Here is an 18115-nt window from a genome sequence, read left to right as displayed (position 1 = left end):
CTATATATACTTCACATAATTAGTACGACACAGAGTAGGACATTAATATGTGCATGCTTCACTTGTTGTTGTCCCTGCCCTGTTCTGGGCTATCAGCCGATCACCGCCTGCAAGGAACACCCAGCTGCCTGCTGGTCATGATCCCACACCAGAAAAGCTGAAGAGAAGCATTATGATCACCTCCTCCCACTTTCTGCACAAAAAGGTGGAATTTCAAGAATTTTCCCCTTTTAAAGAGACCAGGAACTTCATGTTCAATTATCTTCTTCATCCCTTAGTTCTAATTTTTTAATTGCCTGGTTTCAGTTTCTACCCATCTCACCTTGAAATGCTTTTACACATAAGCTGCAGCATGTTGTACGGCAAATCTCCTTTGAATATGTACAGCATGGGACACCTGTAGGTATGTACAGTATGCTGAGAAACAGCTTGAGATTTTCCCTCCTGTAAGTATCTGTAAGCGATCTTCCAGAGCTCTTCAGAAATATTGCCTCCCTACGCTGCCCCAATACTCTGGAAAGGCAGAGGGTTCATAAAGTTGGAATAATTGAAACAAGAAGTGTTCTCCTGCTATTCTGTCCACAGTGATAGCAGATGCTACAGGGAGCAGTAAGCTTCTCTAGTCTGCTCCAGTATCTGCAACCACTGGATTACAGATGGTAGTATGGACATAACTGCCCAGTCCTATACCAGCATTCGTTTTATGGACCTGCTGATCCTGGGTTTAACCACTTTTTGAATGCATCTAAACCATCAGCTTCCACAAACTCCTAGGACAACAAGATCCAGAAGTTTCTTGCCCACTTTTTAAAGAAATCCTTCCAATCCTAAGAGTCTCAGACATTTTAGACTCCGCAAGACAGGCAGCTGCTTCCTTTGCCTTCAACTCAACTGCTGTTCCCTGTACGTTTTCCAACTCTGCTGAAGATGTGATGACCAAAAACGCACAATGCAACAGATGTAGTCACACACTCACCTATTGAAATTCACTCAGTATATTACTCAACAACCCCAGTCATTAATCAGATTAATATTTCAGCCCTCCAAAAAAATAAAACAATGCGTACTACCTGTAGCAAGCAAGAGACCAGCGTGCCAACAATAACCAAGTCAATGCCAGGGAGATAAATCCCAACAGTCCCAAGCCATGCCCATGCCAAACAATAAGGGTTTTGCCCACTCACCTGCAAAAGTTTCTTTCACAAGCCAAAAAAACCACACCACTCACTGCACTCCTAAACATAAGCAAGCACAGCAGACACTTGAAAATCCTGTTCAACTTCCCAGCAACAACTTTTCCCATTCAGCTGGCAGTGTGCTACCAGCTTCAGAGAAGTTTGGTGTTTTTCAAGGATGGCAGAAGAGCTCCAGAAGCCTGATTACACATTGAAGGCATCTTCATTACGCTCGTAGGATGAATTATGTATTTAATTAGAAGCAGCCTTAACGAAAAGCTGCAAAAGTTGAACACGGAGGAGGCAAACCCACGCAATAAAGCAGATGCCAGAACCGTCCACCTCTGCGCACCGTCTCACAGACACTAAAAACTTCTCCCAGAAGCTGGAGTAAAGCGCTATTTTGCACAGATAAACTTAATGTTACCTCAAAGGCAAACATTACCATTCACAGAGTTAGGAAATTGCATCTGTATGAAGCCACTTTGATTCAGCTTCCGCTTTCAATCCCTAATCTTCAGCATAGCTGTCAATTAGAAAATGTTCATTACCAAGTAATCTGCTCTATGCACCAAGTCGCATCTGTCGTTTTTGAAGCCTTAATACCCACCGGTGAGGATTGCTTTGTACCAGTAGATCACTTGTAGACCTTTTGAACTGCATTCAAATACAGAGTTAATCACTGCCAACAGTGGCACTGGAAGTGTCAGCCAATGATCCAACACAAAAAGCTTTTCAGTGTCACCAAGCCTCAAAGCTCCATCCACCACAGAAAAGCAGCCGTTACATTTTGATATAGATACAAGTAGAAAAAGTCCTTGTAACACAAGGTCATACCAAGCTTGCTAGAAGACTAAATTTAGCCACCTGTGCCTCAGGCAAGTCTGTTAGTTATGGGGAGCTCAGAGACTAGTGTTGAGCACTGGTCCAAGGGTAAATCCCTTGGAAGACTTGACTCCATTTAATTGCAAATGATCTCTAAGCTATTAAGAGGGAGCCCAATCTCAATTCATCAAAGAGGAGACGTATTTGAATACCATACAAAACTAGCATCAGGACACTGCAATACTGTTTTAAGGCTGGTTTGCTTGAGTGGTGTAAACTATTACTACGTTCAACATCAGAGTCGGTAAGAGAGGCGCTCAAGAAGTTTAACAGATGGGGTTTCAGCACAAATGTATTTTAGAACATCTCCTTAGCAAGCATATTTCCTACTCTAACATGCCTCACGCTACAGTTATAACACGCTACAGAAGAGCGGATCAACGAGAACACAGGGATTATTCCAAGCTTTTGTAAATGTTAGCAGAGTGACTGAACAGTTTGTGAAGACAAGCCCCAGTTTACCAAAAGGTGTCACAGTGAACAGCTTTGTCAAACATTTAATAATTTTCCAAGCCAAAAAGACAGTGATGACTCAGATTCTTCAGCTGTGTTGGGTCTTAGGATCAGTATCAGCCACGAGCCCACAGAAGGACCACAGCACTCAACTGAGGTTTGACGTCCAGGATCGCTGCAAGCGTTCAACAGAATCTACCCATAAAAAAAGTTAAAGAATTTGGTTTCAAGACACCTCTGGGAAGTATCTATACTATCTGCCTCAGCCCTGCAGGCCTTCAGAGACCCTGAAGAACCTATTTTGGTGCAAGATACTCAATCGCACAGACAAAACCAGGATTACCAAGATGACTGCGCCAAGTCCAAATGAGCACAAGGTTTCTTGCACTAGATGTTGAGTATATATGGTCCAACTAGACACCTGTAAGTCACACTCCATCCCCTCAAGTCTCTGCAAACAGACGGTAACACAGAAGGCTGCCTCAACACCCAACGGTCACCCTGCACATAGCTGCTCTTACATCCGAACCTGTCCCTGCAGCACCTCCAGCCAGGAGGATGCCGAGACCCTCAAGTCCCCCAGCCTATATGCTGCAAGCCAAAACCCTGAGCTATCGCCACCGCAGCCAGCAAGTCACACCCAAACCCCTGTCTTCGATCACGTTGTTTCCTTAATGTCGAAGCACTCAGTTTTCTGTGGGGACCAGAAAGAACAGAACAAGTGGTTCCAAAACACCATGCTCCCAATTGTAGATCTTGACAAGTGAACGCACTCTGGCATGCACAACTACCACCAACATTTACGAATAATAAAAACCACTGATTACCAACGCTATATCCAGTAAATCTAGACAAAAACAAAGGACTGTGTATTGGTTTGGAGCCTAATACCAGTTTTGGATCTTAACCACTGAATAACAAATTTCAGCAGAGATATTCTTCCCACAGAAGCAGAGCACAGCCTAACTATGATTTACCATCACTGGTGTTGCATCTATCACCAGTAAAACTGAAGCCTTAGCGCTGCCAACACTGCACAGAGCTTTTTCAGAATTAGAAACCTGTCAAAACCTTTCCAAACAGAGGACAGCTGGGAAGCAATATCAGATGCCAAAGCGGCTGCAGGCCTGATCTCAGTTGCAGGATGATCATTCAGAGAACCCAAGGGCCTCCAAACCATCTAACCTGGCACTGATGCTAAGCCAGCTGAGGTAGTCTGTGGCTAGCAAAATGGGACTGCAACCACGGAGCAAGCATTTTTCAGGATAGGGAAGAACCTCACTACCTTGTGGATGCACACATAGCACGTATTTTGGAAACGTTTATTTCCATCTAAGAAGTTACTTAAAGCATGTGTTGCCTCAATCTCTCCCTCCCAGTGCAAACCAGAGCGCTGTTACCTGCTACTGTAGCCCTGCCAAAAAGCAACAGCAAGAATGAGTCTTAATGAGCCTCTTAAAGGTGAGACCTTTGAAGTCTAACTTGGACTTGAAAAGAGACAACTACAAAGTATGTGGTCTCTGCTTCATTAAAATAAGATGTTACAGGTTCTTAAGTTTCATTTGTTCATTGAAACTTGTTCTTTTAAGATCTAGGAAATAAAAACAAGCTGTAGAAACTAGCCTTGCATTTTACAAAGGAAGACAGTTACAAGGTACCTAAGGACAGCTGGACTAGCCAAAATGGGGTTGCTACAGGACTTAGAATTAAGCAGCTTGTACCAAACTTGAGAATAGTTGAATTCTTTCATTACACTTGCCAGAACTGGCATTGTCAATGGAATATAAGCTGTATTTTAGAGGACTTCCTCTCATTTGTTTTAGTAGACCTAAATAAGCAGAAGTCAGATCTACACAGAATTTTGAGTCACAAGGAATGAGAGCTTGAAGAGCCAGTAAGCCTGAGATGCTTGAAATTGTTACTCTTCAGAAACTCACCTAAAGAATTTCATCCAAGAGTAATAACTTAATTCATACGCCCCTCCTTGCTATGATATGAGGAAGACTAGACAGATACAGACAGATTTCCTTCAAGTTAGTTCTTCCTGTAGCGTGCTTTCCATTAACATGAACAAAGAAAAATGACCGCATCTGAATCTATCCTCTGACTTATAACTCAGAAATGAACGTGCAGCAGCTAGCAAAGGAATGCCAAGTTTGGTTTGTTATTTCTACAAACAAGATGTCACCCTAATTACAGGTGCAACAAAGATAAGTATTTAAGAAAAAACACATCCAGATATCAACCTCATAAGCACCCAAGATTTTCTGCTACATTAGATGAGTTAAATTATGAACGGAGCTCCACAACGAATCACCAAGATGGAAGTGATCATATTTTGCAATATAAAAAAATAGCTTCAAGAAACACATACTTCAGACTGGTTGGCTTCACAGAGTTCAAGCAGGTTTCTCCTACAAGTTAATTAACCTAGCTTCAGCACTGAAGTACAGCAATTCCTTGTGAGTTGGAAAAAAAGGAGTAGCTCTATAGAAAGCAGGTATTCCAGAGTTTTCTTAGCATCATCACAAACTGCATGAACTCACCAAGCTTTATCAATAGACATTAAAACACATATATAGGACAGCAACTACTCAGGATATTTAATAAATGACATGGCCTCCTCTAATGTACCATTTGCAATATGGTCAACTCAGAAGACTAGAGAAATGTGACAGCTTCAGAAAAAAAGACGGCAGATTCAAGACTGCAAAGATACCTTCACTTCTTGTCAACAGCCACAATTTTCCCATCCTAGAGGAATGTCATAATATAATCATAAGAAGAGAAAAAAAAAAAAAAGGATAGCAGAGGCAGACAGGAAAAGTTTTCCCATCTCACCACTGAATATCCCCAATTCCTGCATTAAATGCTAGGAGTAGCAAATCCAAGCTATTCAGTTGTCTTCCACAAAGCAGAAACTGTCAGGCTAATCTTCAGGGTAGAATTGCTGTCAACTCTTCAGTTATTATCCGGAAGATATTTGCTCACAGATGAGCAAACCAAAACAGAAGATTCAGACAGGTAAGAGACACCTATCCATTCCAGAAGATGAGCTGCTCTAAATAGATCTTACAGGAAGGAAGAACGTATGAAAAGCCAGGAGAAAATGGTGGTAATCTCACACTGATTGTGTTTCATTGCTGGTTTTGCCAACTTACAGGAATAAGTTATCTTTTAAAAGGTAGGTAGTGTCTGATGAACCAGAAATCAAACATATTTTAGCAGGGAGTTAAAATACCTCTTCCCTCTATAAAAAAAAGCAAGGTCTAGGGGGGATTTAACATGGAATATAGTAATGAAGTAGGCACAACAAGTCTGAGATTTTACCTGTCTGTAGAATCACAGAATACTTTGAGTTGGGAGGAACCTTCAAAGATCACCTAGTCCAACCCCCCTGCCATGGGCAGGGACACCTTCCACTAGACCAGGTTGCTCAAAGCCCTGTCCAACCTGGCCTTGAAAACTTCCAGGGACGGGGCATCCACAACTTCTCTGGACGACCTGTTCCAGTGTCTCACCACCCTCACCATAAAACGTTTCTTCCTTATATCCAATCTGAGTCTACCCTCTTTCAGCTTAAAACTGTTGCTCCTTGTCCTGTCACTGCAAGCCTTGTTAAAAGTCTGTCCCCACCTTTCTTATAAGCCCCTTTCTATACTGAAAGGCTGCAATACAGGCTCCCCAGAGCCTTCTCTTCTCCAGGCTGAACAACCCAACTCTCTCAGCCTCTCTCCATAGAAGAAGTGCTCCAGCCCTCAGATCACTTTCACAGACCCACTCCAGGTCCATGTCTTTATTGCACTGGGGACCCCAGAGCTGGATGCAGCACTCCAAGTGGGGTCTCATAATAGTGGAGTGGAGGGGGAGAATCACCTTGAAGGTGATTTACATCCTGCAGACAGTGCTTTCCACGCTGGCATTTCTGCCACTCTAGACTGAAGCCTTCGGTTGTCTCAGCTCTCTCCAGGTCAAGGTGACCACTGCCATAATTTCATTAAAACCAGGAACTTTGCAGGACTCCAAAGGGTGCATCTTCAGTGACTACTTGTTTGTGCAAGAACACACTACTAAATAATGTCAGCAAAGAGTCACTGCCTGTGGTCCACAAGGGTACACCTAGCATATGATGGAGGGAAGTTTCTGGAGGCAAAATTCAGGCTGAGGATAGGAAGGCAATGACCAAGAGTTGTGTGACAGCATCTCAAAGAATTGCTCCCACACTCAGGCTTGGACTCGTTAGAATTTGAGAAATTTTTTGGACAACTGGAAGCCTGTACAAGAATGAGGACCAAATTAACCAAAACCCGGACACTGGCACTTGCAATCAAGATTGAAGGCTCCTCTGACACTCCAGAAGAACAACAGAGAAAGCCAGCAGATACAGAGGAGCATGTATCTGAGGACGATGCAGCTTTTGTGGGAAAGAAGCTGATTCATAAGAACTTCATCTCCTCAAAAAGCCCTAGAGATAGGACAAGAATTAGCCATGTAAAAATCAGAAGCTAGAAAAAATCAATACAGTACAAAAAATAAGATGAAAAGACAAAACCAAGGCACAAGTATGTTTCTTCACAAATGCTGGAAGCCTAGAAGATGGAAAAACTCAAATGTCTGTTTTTAAAGTGATAATATGGATGCAGCAGGTTCATTCAAAAAACAGTGGAGGGCAGAAAAGTCAATGGGACATTCAAAGCATACAAGGACTAAGCAAGCCTTTAGAGAATCTAAGCTTTCTTCAGCATACACCACCATTTGAGCAATCTAAGTTTACTGTGTCAGCAAGAAATACCCTGTAAATCAGAATTCCAAGCTTAAACCAGAAAAATATAGTCTCAGCCACCCAAGCAGCGATAGCAGCTGTCATGCTACCACCAGAGGGTTGTACAAGCAGGAAACACAGCATTAAACAGAGACTTCAAATGCCTCTGTGTAAACTGCACAAGTGTCTGGTCAATATATAACGTCAAGACTAAGTTCTTAAATAGCATAAAGCGACTCCTCCCCAGCAGTGGATGAGACAAGCGGCAATTCCTGCCTTCACCTTGAATGGTGGCTGGAGTATTGGTGCAAGCCCCTACTGTGCAATCTGACCATGCCATAGAAGTAACAGAAGCCAGTCCAGCCGGTACAGCAAGGCTAAATGCCCAAGAAGGAAACTAAATAAAAGCTTGTTAAGGTTTTATTTAAAAAAAAAAAAAAAAAAAAAAAAAGGGGAGGGGGGAGAATCGCATGATTTATTACTGGGTTAAATAGTCATTAGATAACTTCTCCCAAAAGTTAAAACTGTGTTTTACCCGCAACATGCTGAGCTTGGCCATCTCCACTCTCCCTGCTTGACCCCAGCAAGGCAAGCCAAGCAAATAAGGCTTCAGGTGGTAAAGGACCACTCAGAAGATAAGGCGACAGCAACAACCTCACTGTACATACAAAGTCACACAGGAGGAGGATGGGGAAGTCCCTCGCATAGCTTTGTGGTTAAAGATGCAAGAGGGTACCTGAAAGACACTTGCACCAGCTTTCACAGAACAATTCAGAGGCATCTGAGCAACCACAAACCAGGCAGCCGCGCCGGGCAAATAAGAGTTGTCCTAAAGAATGGACTAAATGGATGCAGGGCTAATTATATTTTATAAAATGAAGTCATGTCTCAGGAGTCAGTTGGAGGTTGTTGTCTCCCCCCCCCGCCTCCTTCTTTTGGAGGAGACAGAGCATGTGAACAAGGAAAAGGCAGCTGATGCACTTCATTGAAAAAACCAAGCATGCTACATGACAAGATCCTTCAAAGCTCTTTGGAGAACAAAACTACAGGCTAAAAGGAAAAATCGTTCACACGCATAAATAACTGGTTAAAAAAAGATAAGGAAGGGGGAAGAAAGGCATCACTGGTCAGTTTTGTAGTGGAGGGGACTCGCAAAAGGATTCTGCTCTGCTCAACTATACTGAGCTGTGCAAGAGAAGGCAGTACTAAGATGACAACATTTGCTACTCTGAATAATTCAACATGATCAGTAAATAAGAGCAATGACTCTAAGGAATTGCAGTAAAATCTTGTGATATGAGTGGGTGATACAATTCAAAGCACAGCACATCAGGAACAACCACCCTAACTTCAGCTTAAAAAAATATGACAGACTGAACTCAAGCCAACACTGGGGAACAGGACACCAGGGCTACAGCAGAGTATTCCACAAAAACCATAGCTCCGTGGTTTTTTGATCACTAACGAACAAGCAGAACGCCTATAATTACAGAGACAATAATACAGAACAAAATACAAATCCACAGCATACGGCATTTTCTAAAGAGGCACCCGCACCATAAATACCACCTACTGATCTGATCGGCACCTCTGCCAATCTCCCCCATTCGCTCCATCCTTATTTCAAGGAGGCTGGAGCAGAGCTGGCAATGACACGAAGAGCAGGGAGAAGAGACATAGAAAGGAAAGTCTAAGCAGATGAGGACAATTCAGCCCACCCAAGAGACCACCAGGAATGGAAAAAGTAGTTTCCTAAAATTGTGAATGTCATGGAGAAAGTGAAGCAGTAATTTGTTCTGAATTTGTTTCTTGCTAGTTTTTTTGGGCACCCCCAGTTCTTCTTTTCTGACTCTTCCTCATGTGTAGACCACGTAACAAGCAGCCTACACACTAAAGTGTCCACCTTTTTGACTCTCTGTGCAAGGCACTGAATATCACGATGGTTCAAAGTGAGAGGACAAATCCGTGGAAGAGAAGTGTGAAGGTTGCTTAATTCAAACACCTGGCTTAGAAAGGTCATAAACTGCTGGAGAGAGAAAAATAAAGCAGTATTTCCCCAGATTAGATCTGCTCTATTTGTGTACTCCCCTCCCCAGGCACCTGCTACTTGTTACTAGTGAGCAGGATACTGGGCCAGATGGATTCCTGGTCTCATCTGGTAGCACTTTTTAAAAGGCATTATACAGGATTTCATCTGTTAACCTGAAAGTACACAGCAGCTGATTGCTTCAGAAGAGCTGGAAATTAGTTTAAAGACCACATAAAGGGGGCAATCTCAGCACAAGGCAATTGTGGGCTAGGTTGCACTTATGATCTCACCTACCTCACAACTCCCCTCGCAATGGAGCTCCGTGAACCTGCCTGCTTGATTGATCCCACCAAAATATTTTTCCATCAGCAAATTTGGCATAGAAAGACAAATTTTGTTGATACAGAGAACTGGAGCATTATAAAAACTCCTACAGAAGAGTAAGATAGATGGACTGGAATGAGGCAAGGTCATATGCTTCAGACTTTGCAAGAAATGGTACTATGAACTGGAAAGCCCTCTAACTCAAGCAAAAAAAGAGACACACACACAAGGTATTAGCTTGTCACTGTGACCTGTGAGCCCCCAAGCCAATTCAGACATGAAGGATACTGGCACAAAGAAATTACCTGCGACACTGCACAGCACCTCAGAGAGACCTCCCCTGCCATTCTGTGCCCTGCTCCAGTCAGGGGTGTTCAGGGATTAGCTTTAAGCAAACATGTGCACAGAAGAGATCGACAGAGAACCTGGAAAAGAGCAACTGCAAGGTTGGCATGCATGGTTTGAAAATAAGAAGCCAAGAGTTGAGTGCGTTCTGAAAGTGCTGAAGGAGAGAAGAGCTGTTTTTATAAGAGGCAACACTGGCACAAGCACAGATAGGTACATACCAGTCACAAATAAATTTATTGTGAAAATCTGGTGTAAGTTTCCAACCATTGCAGCCAGAGGATAACAGAAGAATCTTCTGTATGAAAAACACAGCAAGAAGCCCAAATTGGCCTAAACCAGCAAGGGCTTTAGGCCAGCAGTTGAAAATACGCTGCTATAGACTTGCACCGTAAAGCAGAGCACTGCACCTCGTCTTCCTTGCAGCCCAACAGCTCTTAAAAAAAATAAAAAAGGCACCAGCTGGACACTTTGCTGAGTCCAGAAAAAGCAATTTCAGGGCAGGCAATGTTTGAAGAAACACCTGTATCTAAACAAAGTTTAGGTACTTATGCAAGGTATAAGTGTAAAGCCCTGATTTTATCAAGGGGATAGTCTAAAATTTCACTGGAGTCAGCAACATTTTTGCCAAAAGGTTGCAGTATCAGCTGTACCAGGGTACCACTACACTGGCAAGCAGGCACTTCAGTATGGAGAACAGAGATTTGCCTGGCCATTTCTCACCATGATCCTCCACACTTTTTAAGTACTTTTTTTTTTTTTTAAATAACAAATTTTTTTATTTTTTTTTTTCTAAACACCACATATTTAAGTTCCAGATCCTTTCTTATCTGGTTGCACTTGCTGACAGTCACCTTCCCCATACAAGAACTCTTGCTGATACTTATCACTGGCAGCACCCCCAGCTCATCCCTGACTCAAAGAGCTCTAGTGTCAGCCAGGCTTCACGTGGAGAAGACCACTCTGCACATCTCTCTATAACAGCAACATAATGAAACCCGAATTCTCCTATCAGTAACGTTTCACCGCACAGGCAACACTTCTAAAACTTCAGCAACTGGCAGGCAGTGAGGAATCCTCCATGGCTTCTGCAGCCTGAAGAAAGCAATCTTCCCAAACTTGTAACTCAAAGGCGCTCTTTGTATTTTTTGGAATGCGTCTGTGGGAAAGCGCTGCTAATATTTGATAAGAGCTTTTCAACGGGAACAAAGCTCACGCTTCTCAGTTCACCCATGGTCCTCCCCCAGCAGGCTGACACAGACTGAGTTACCAACACAGCATTAAACCAGGGATGTAGAGAAGATGGTTTATTTAGGTAAATCACAGCGAGCAGCCGGGGAGCTGAGAGAAGGAAAAGGCAAGTCCTGAAGAACTTGGGGAGTGGCAGCGTAAGCTGGTTACACATATGCATTAGGTCACCGATAAAAAAAAATCAAGTCTGAGATCACACCCATGACAGTGTGTGACTTCAACCAGGCCACTGTGAGCCTGATAATGAGAAAGGGGGAAGGTGGAAAACCTCACATGAAGTCAGGACACAGGAGGCAGCAGGTATTAACGACTGACCGTGAGCTTGGACTCGGTACACGATGCTTCCTACGAACTGAAAAGTCAAGTCACTGTTGAGAAAGGCCCAAGAGGACGGTCACCAGCCGTGAAACAGATTGGAAAGGGAAGACGACAATCCCACGAGCGATTTGGACAAGACAACAAACCCCAACCCTTAAAGTTTCATGCCGTGCCAAGCAGCACATCTATCTAAGTTTCCCAGATAAGAGGAGGGAACATCAACTTCACACAAAGAAGTTGTAAATACGCTTCCAGTTACGCAGACTGCTTTGTTTCCCTTAGACCTGGGACCACGACCAGGTTTTATAAGAAGGGCTCCCAAGCCACCCACAACCGCGTTTTTGGCAGGTGCCCTGCCCCACGCCCCCAGCTACAGACAGAACCACGGCCCACGGGAGGAGACCTTTGTCAAGACGGACCCCTTCACGCCCGCCCGCCCCTTTCTGACCGATTCGCGAGTAACGGACAAGGCCCCCGCGAGAAAGCTGCCCCTGGGGGGGAGCGGTGCGGGGCCAGCCCACCCCTCACCGTGCCGGTCCCCCCCCCCCCCGCTCCACCCGCCCTCCCCTGGCGCCTCCTGGATCTCGGCTCAGCCAGCAACCACCCCCCTCCCCCCCCGCTCAGGGGGTCTCTCGGGCCGTTTGAAGGCAGCCCCCGCCGGCCCCTGCCCTCCCCCGCCACCGGGGACGGCCGTTCCGGTCCGGTCCGGTCCGGTCCGGCCCCCGGCCCCCCGCGACTCCTCCGCCCGGCCGGAGCCTTTCACGCCGGGAGAACCGCGGCCGCTCCCCCCTCCTCCCGCCGGGGAGGGCTATAAAAACGGCGAGCCCCGCGGAGCCTCCTCCGCCACCGCGGGAGGCGCGGCCCGGGGAAGGCGGCCGGGTCGCGGGCGCCGCCGAGCGAAGCGACCGCCCCCGCCGCAGCCCAGGCCCCGCAGGCGACCCTCCCGCGTCCGTACCTGGCTCCGGCGGCGCTCGGCTCCCCCGGGCGGGAGGGCGGGCGGGCGGGAGGGCTGGGCCGGGCCGGGCCCCGCCGCTGCTCTCCCCGCGCCCCGCCGCGGCTCCTCCCTCCGCCGCGCTTCGACGGGGAGGGCCCCGACCCGGAACCGCTCACCCTCCTCCCCCCCCTCCTTTACCCCGCCCACCTCAGCCAGAACCGCCCTATGGCAGCAGCGCGCCCGCGCCATCCCGTCACCGTTTCCGGGGCGCCGTGGCGGCGGGTTCGCCCTAGCAACCGCGTTCCGTTGCTAGGCGGAAGGAGCGCCCGGCGGCGGCGGGCGGCGGGCAGGCCTCTGCGTGGGGGGGGGGACACGGCGGTGAGGCCGCCCGCCCCGCCGCAGGAGCGGGCCCCGCCGGGACTGAGGACGGGGAGGTAAGCGAGCAGGGCCTGGCCGCCACCCACCCCGGTTCCTCCTGCTGCTTCCCGCCCTGCAAAAAGCCGCCGCGTCTGCGAGAGGGGGAAAACCCGGCTATAAAAGGGGAGGAAAAAAAATACACAGAAAGCTAGGTGAGGAAACGGAGATCTTAAACTTAGGCGTCGCCTCAACTCTCCTCTGCCTGCAGCAAGTGCCTTCAGGAGCGAGCCGTAAGAAGGGCTGCAGAGCGCTTTCGGGGGGGGAAACACGGCTCCTCAAACACCTCACGTCCCGCTAAAACTCGTAATTTCCCAGCTTTTAGTAGCCCCCGAGGAAACATGAGGCGACAAGAGCAAAAACCCACTGGGGGTCATCACCCGAACGCTCCCAGGCCGCTTCCGGCGAAGAACTTGACGTTTTCCAGGCGAATGTTTTCAATTGCAGTATGCCTTGGAAATGGTTAAAAAATTCACCTCGAGGAAAACCTCCAAGCCCCTCCTGCAGCTCACCGGCTCCCCCACCCCCCCCAACCCCGTGGGCAATCTCGTTAACCGGCCACGCTGTCACAACTCGTCAGTGCGTGGCCCCTGCCAAGAATGAGCCACGGGTTAATTTTGAAAAATCACCTGGAAAGTCTGTTTAGATCCATAATTTAGGTGTTAAAATTATTTCTTTTCCCCACTACCTCATATTCCTGACACTGGGCTTGTAAGTTTTCCCCTGGTGCCATAGTTAAGCAGAAAATAAATCCCAGTTATAGTAAAAGTTGCTAATATTTCACTTTTGCTGTTTTGCTTACTCTTTCTTCTATTGCCTATGTGCAGTTCGCTGACTTAGTTACAATATTACACCTTTTAAGTCGGTGGCATTAATATAAAACCCAAAATGTCTTAATCCAGCCACCTAAACAGCCTATCCTGGCATCATCATGTCTGCTCTGGGATGAGCTTATTTTGCACTTTCTGCCTCTTTGCGATATTACTGATGAAAAAAAGAATATTGGCGTCACCCGGTCTTTGATAAAAGGACGAGGTGCCGGGGACAAAGCCCTTTTGCAACGTTAAGATTCAGTGCTCCCATTTTTTAAGCGCCATAAGGAGAAAAAGGTACAAATTCACCAAAGCAGTGTATGTTATTCTGGAGCAGGATGCGCATCCCCGGAGGGCTCAGGGGGAGCCGCATCCCTGTTTGCATTTTGAAATACGCTCCATCGTTCAGCTAGAAATTGTACCATCATCTGAATTCTCCCCATTTCTGCTCTGAACCACCCGGAAGCTCCCAAGGAGTACCTTAATTCTAAAAAAAATTGTTTATCATCAAACAATTTTACTCTGAGTAATTCTTTTGGTAAGTTATATTAAATATGCAGATTCTCGTTAGCCCTGTGGTAATCCCCTAGGAGTTTTTCAGAAGACTGGCCCATGTGTTGAAAGACATATGGGGGTGCAGGGAGCTCGCAGCTGACCCAGAAGCATTTTGGGTGGGTTAGGACCACCCCACCGGAGGTTTTATCACCGACACTCAGCTCCCCATCCTCAACCAAGACAGATGAGAAGCCAGATCGATTCCTGAGCACATTATTAACAGAAAAGAAACATCCTGCTTTTATTCTTGAAAATGCTGCAGCGTCTCTGGTTGGGATGAACTGGCTCCTTGCTGTGGGGCGGCCGGCTGGAGCTGGTGGGCAGGACAATACCCCTTTGTCCGGGGCAGCGGGAAGGACAATGAAGCTCCTGTTCAGGATCAGGCACAGGGAGGCACCACCCCGGCACAAGTGCCGGAGCAGCGTGGGCAGGGGGGACCTCGCAGGACACAAGCGCAAAGAGACCTCGTATCCTTTTGGGTAATGCTGGCCATGAGCGTGTAAAAAGAAAAAAATAAAAGCCAAAGTCAGAGAAAAAACAGAGATTAAAAGAACATTTTTTGGCAGGAGAGTGAGAGCAGAGGAGCAACCATGTAGAGCAAGAAGGTACCAGGGTCTCGTCCTCTGTCCTGATGGAAACAGCCCCTGTAATCATTCAATCCAGAGCAGAAACATACGTGAACGGGCTTGGCATTTACCAAAATTAATAGCGCTCCTGTGCGAGAGGGTGTTCTGTGCAACTCCCTTAGCATAAGCAAGCAGCATCTGAACTTAAAACTGCGGTGTCTGCAGCAGGGAGGCTTTAGTTCAAGGGGTGGGAAGTAAAAAAGCCAGCAATATTAAGTGGACATCGTAGATGCCACGGTGCCGCATAGTCTGGTAACAGCTTTTTTTTTTTAGCAAAAGCCTTGAAATTCAGAAAAAGAAGAGATGAAACCCCCTCATCTGGGGGATGAGGTCCCTGAAGTTTCGCATTGGATTTCCCACGGCGGGGCAAGAGGGCGGCAGTCCAACAGCTGACGGCCCTTTTCCCCCTCCCCTCCATCTGCGTCCCGGCGGCAGGGACATCTGCTCTCCCCGCCGAACAGCTGCCTCCCTGCGCGGCTCCGGCTGCAGGGGGACGGCCCCATCCCGTCGGGAGAGCCGGAGGAGATCCTTCCAGCCCAGCCTAGCTTGATCCACAGAAATGTTCGGTCCATCCTGTTTCGGACATGAGGGCAGAAGGGTTGTCCCACATTACTTGAAGAGGGAAGAGCCTTCGGCCATGGGGATGGAAAAGGATGGGGTCTGTCCCAACACTCTCTCTTGCCCCCACAAAGATAATTTTGCCCCCTAAGATTTAAAATTCAACATATTCGACCCTTAGGATTTCTTATTTTCTGAAGACTACTATCTCCTCTCCTAAACACCCTGTTTGTGCTCATTTCGCTGTTGCTTTTGGAGCATCCAAGAGCACCTACTGAAACACACGCCCAGTCGTGCCAGCAGTGAACTCCTGTGCTCTCACCCCCCTTCCTGCCTGCTCTCCCCCCCAAGCCCCCCCTTGTCCTTGTCCCCCTCCCCACCCCCACATCACCGCCCATCCCGCAGCAGCTCGGTCCAAGCCCCAGCGCGGAAGGAGAACAGGCGTTCTGTCCATTCCGTGGGGAAGCAGCCCTTTTCCCAGGGGAGAAACCTTCTGCCGGCCTGGGTTGGCTTGATGGACCAAGAGCCATCAAGGAGCCAGGACCAGCAAAGTAGCGCTCGCAACGTAGGTCCATCCAACATCCCCCAGGAAAGGTCCAGGTGCCCCCAGCCAGGGTCAAACGAAGCTCCTGGACCTTCCAGGCATGGGTGAGGGTCCTGGCTGGGGCCGTTCAGGGCAGTGTAATGCTCATTAGTGCTCTCAGGGCTGCCACGTACTCGAGGTCAGGGGTCAGAAAAATAATCTGGACTATCTGCAGAAGACTCCACGTGCTGGAGATGGGGAAAAAAACATCTGTTGGGAGGAGCGGGTTCCCTCACTGCCTGTCCCTGCCCCTCCAGCGCTGGGTTTGAGCAAGCCACGGTGACTTAGCCAGTGATTTCACTGATGCCACATTCATGGGGAGACCATTCCCTGGCGAGGTAACACTGACTCTCAGGAAATAATGTGCAATTTCAGTCTCTCATCCATACGCCTCTATATTCCCCGCACGTTACCTAAATAAATAAACTGGAAGAAGGCACAACGAGTGTTGCCCTGGTCCCTGACACAGTCCAGCATTTGGTAGCCGGAGATGCTGCTGACATCTATTGTCAGCTCTGGGTATTTATGTCCTTTTTTAAGTGGATGCTTTTAAGTGTGTTAATAAACTGAGATTAATAAATTGGTCAGTGCAGGGCCACGGCAGTGGGTCTTAATTTTGCTGGCAGGTCTCAGCTTGCTCCTGTTCTCTATTTTATAAATTAAATTGAAAATCCTAATTCCAGAGGGCATTTATAAGCACTTGGCTTTAGCTGGTTTTGAATTCCCCTCTTTTTTATCCCATTAAAAAATCAGGGAGTTGTAGTATTCATATGGATTTAATCAAAATAGCATCGTTATCAAATAATTTTTTAAACTTACAAGAAATGAGCTCAAAAGTGAAAACTGCTTTGTAGTAATAATAGTAATAATTAATAACCAACTGGATTTCCAGCTGATTTTTCCCCTTAAGAGGTTCTCCAGACTATACCTCTTGCCCTAAGACTCTAGAAATCCCACTGCACGGGGAAAACCTCTGTTACGTGGTATAATATTACACCAAGTACAGTGATACAGCCACTTTATCCTTGTCTTAAATTTATTTTTAACACCATACGTGATCCTTCTTTACCATGTTAAACTTTGCTATCAATAATATTGCCGGATTAAAGCATTTGTAGCCATAGATGTAAATTGTTCAGCAATATATTGGGGTGGCACAGTGCGGGTATAGCTCCCCAAGCAATCAAAGACCTAAGCAGCACTGTTTTAAGAATAATTTTTTTTATTAGAGCAAAAATATCTGGAAAAGAAGAAACAGGCCAGCTTTTGGATGTGGAAACCTTCTACAAGCCTTTGGGGTCTTATCTATAAATTTGATTTCGGGTCGTCTAGACCACTTTAGCAATCTCTCCCTCTTAGATTTTTGTTTTCATTTTCAGAATAGCTGGGTGCTGCTCCAGTTTCCCCTACAAAGCCAGGCTCAAAGGTTAGCAGCAGGGACACAGCCAGAGCTAAATCAGCTGTCCCAGCCACAGCGCAGCATCCCTGCTCACACGTCACTCTCCCATATTCCCACTGGGACAGGAATGTGCCCGAGCAAACACCTTTTCCTGCATTTTGCCCAGAAACCGCTGTTCTATGAAAAAAATTTGGGCCTTAGTTTTAAGATTGCAGTTCCTAATGTAAACATTAGAGTTTTCTTTTACTTGTGCAGAGTGAGCATATTTATTTATTAGAAGCAATAGTGGTTTTAGCAGTTCCTTAACACCAAGTTTTGCTCTTTTATGAGATTTTACAGCAGGGTAGACGTGTACCACATGGGCAGCTATTTGATCCTGAGCTCCTTTTGTGCACCGTGTGCACATCGTGTCTTTCCACAGCCTTTTACATTCCTGCTCCATCAGCTTTTAACTTTTTAATGACACGCTTGTCAGAGCGATCCAGAGCCTCTTTGTTAAGGTCTTCACCAGCGTTGTTCCTTGACCATCGGCCTGGGAGAGCAGCCTTGATTTAATTTTGTCAAGAGTAGCTCTTAGTCCTTCTCCCTTCCCCAGCTTGCAGCTGCGTAGTCCTCGCGGGGCTGCTAAACACGACTAGCACAGGAATTGACCATAGGTGATGTGCCGATCTGATAAGAGCACAGCAGTTTTT

General features: G+C 46.7%; 1 protein-coding gene across 4 annotated transcripts in view; it reads right to left on the bottom strand.

Moving 5' to 3' along the window:
• The window catches only part of CSNK1G1 (casein kinase 1 gamma 1), a 110108-nt gene extending 97472 nt beyond the window's left edge, over positions 1–12636 (bottom strand). For 3 of the 4 annotated variants that reach the window (XR_011327012.1, XM_069797692.1, XM_069797693.1), the window contains exon 1: positions 12498–12636. The gene's annotated coding sequence lies outside the window, so the exon portion shown is untranslated. The remainder of the gene's footprint in view (positions 1–12497) is intronic. The other variant, XM_069797694.1, reaches the window with a different exon arrangement.
• Between the last annotated feature and the right edge of the window lie 5479 nt (positions 12637–18115).

The sequence above is a fragment of the Haliaeetus albicilla genome, chromosome 12, assembly GCF_947461875.1.
Source record: "Haliaeetus albicilla chromosome 12, bHalAlb1.1, whole genome shotgun sequence".
In the NCBI taxonomy this organism is placed as follows: Eukaryota; Metazoa; Chordata; class Aves; order Accipitriformes; family Accipitridae; genus Haliaeetus; species Haliaeetus albicilla.
The sequence above is the reverse complement of the archived record's forward strand: the minus strand, read 5'-3'. Positions and strand labels throughout refer to the sequence as shown.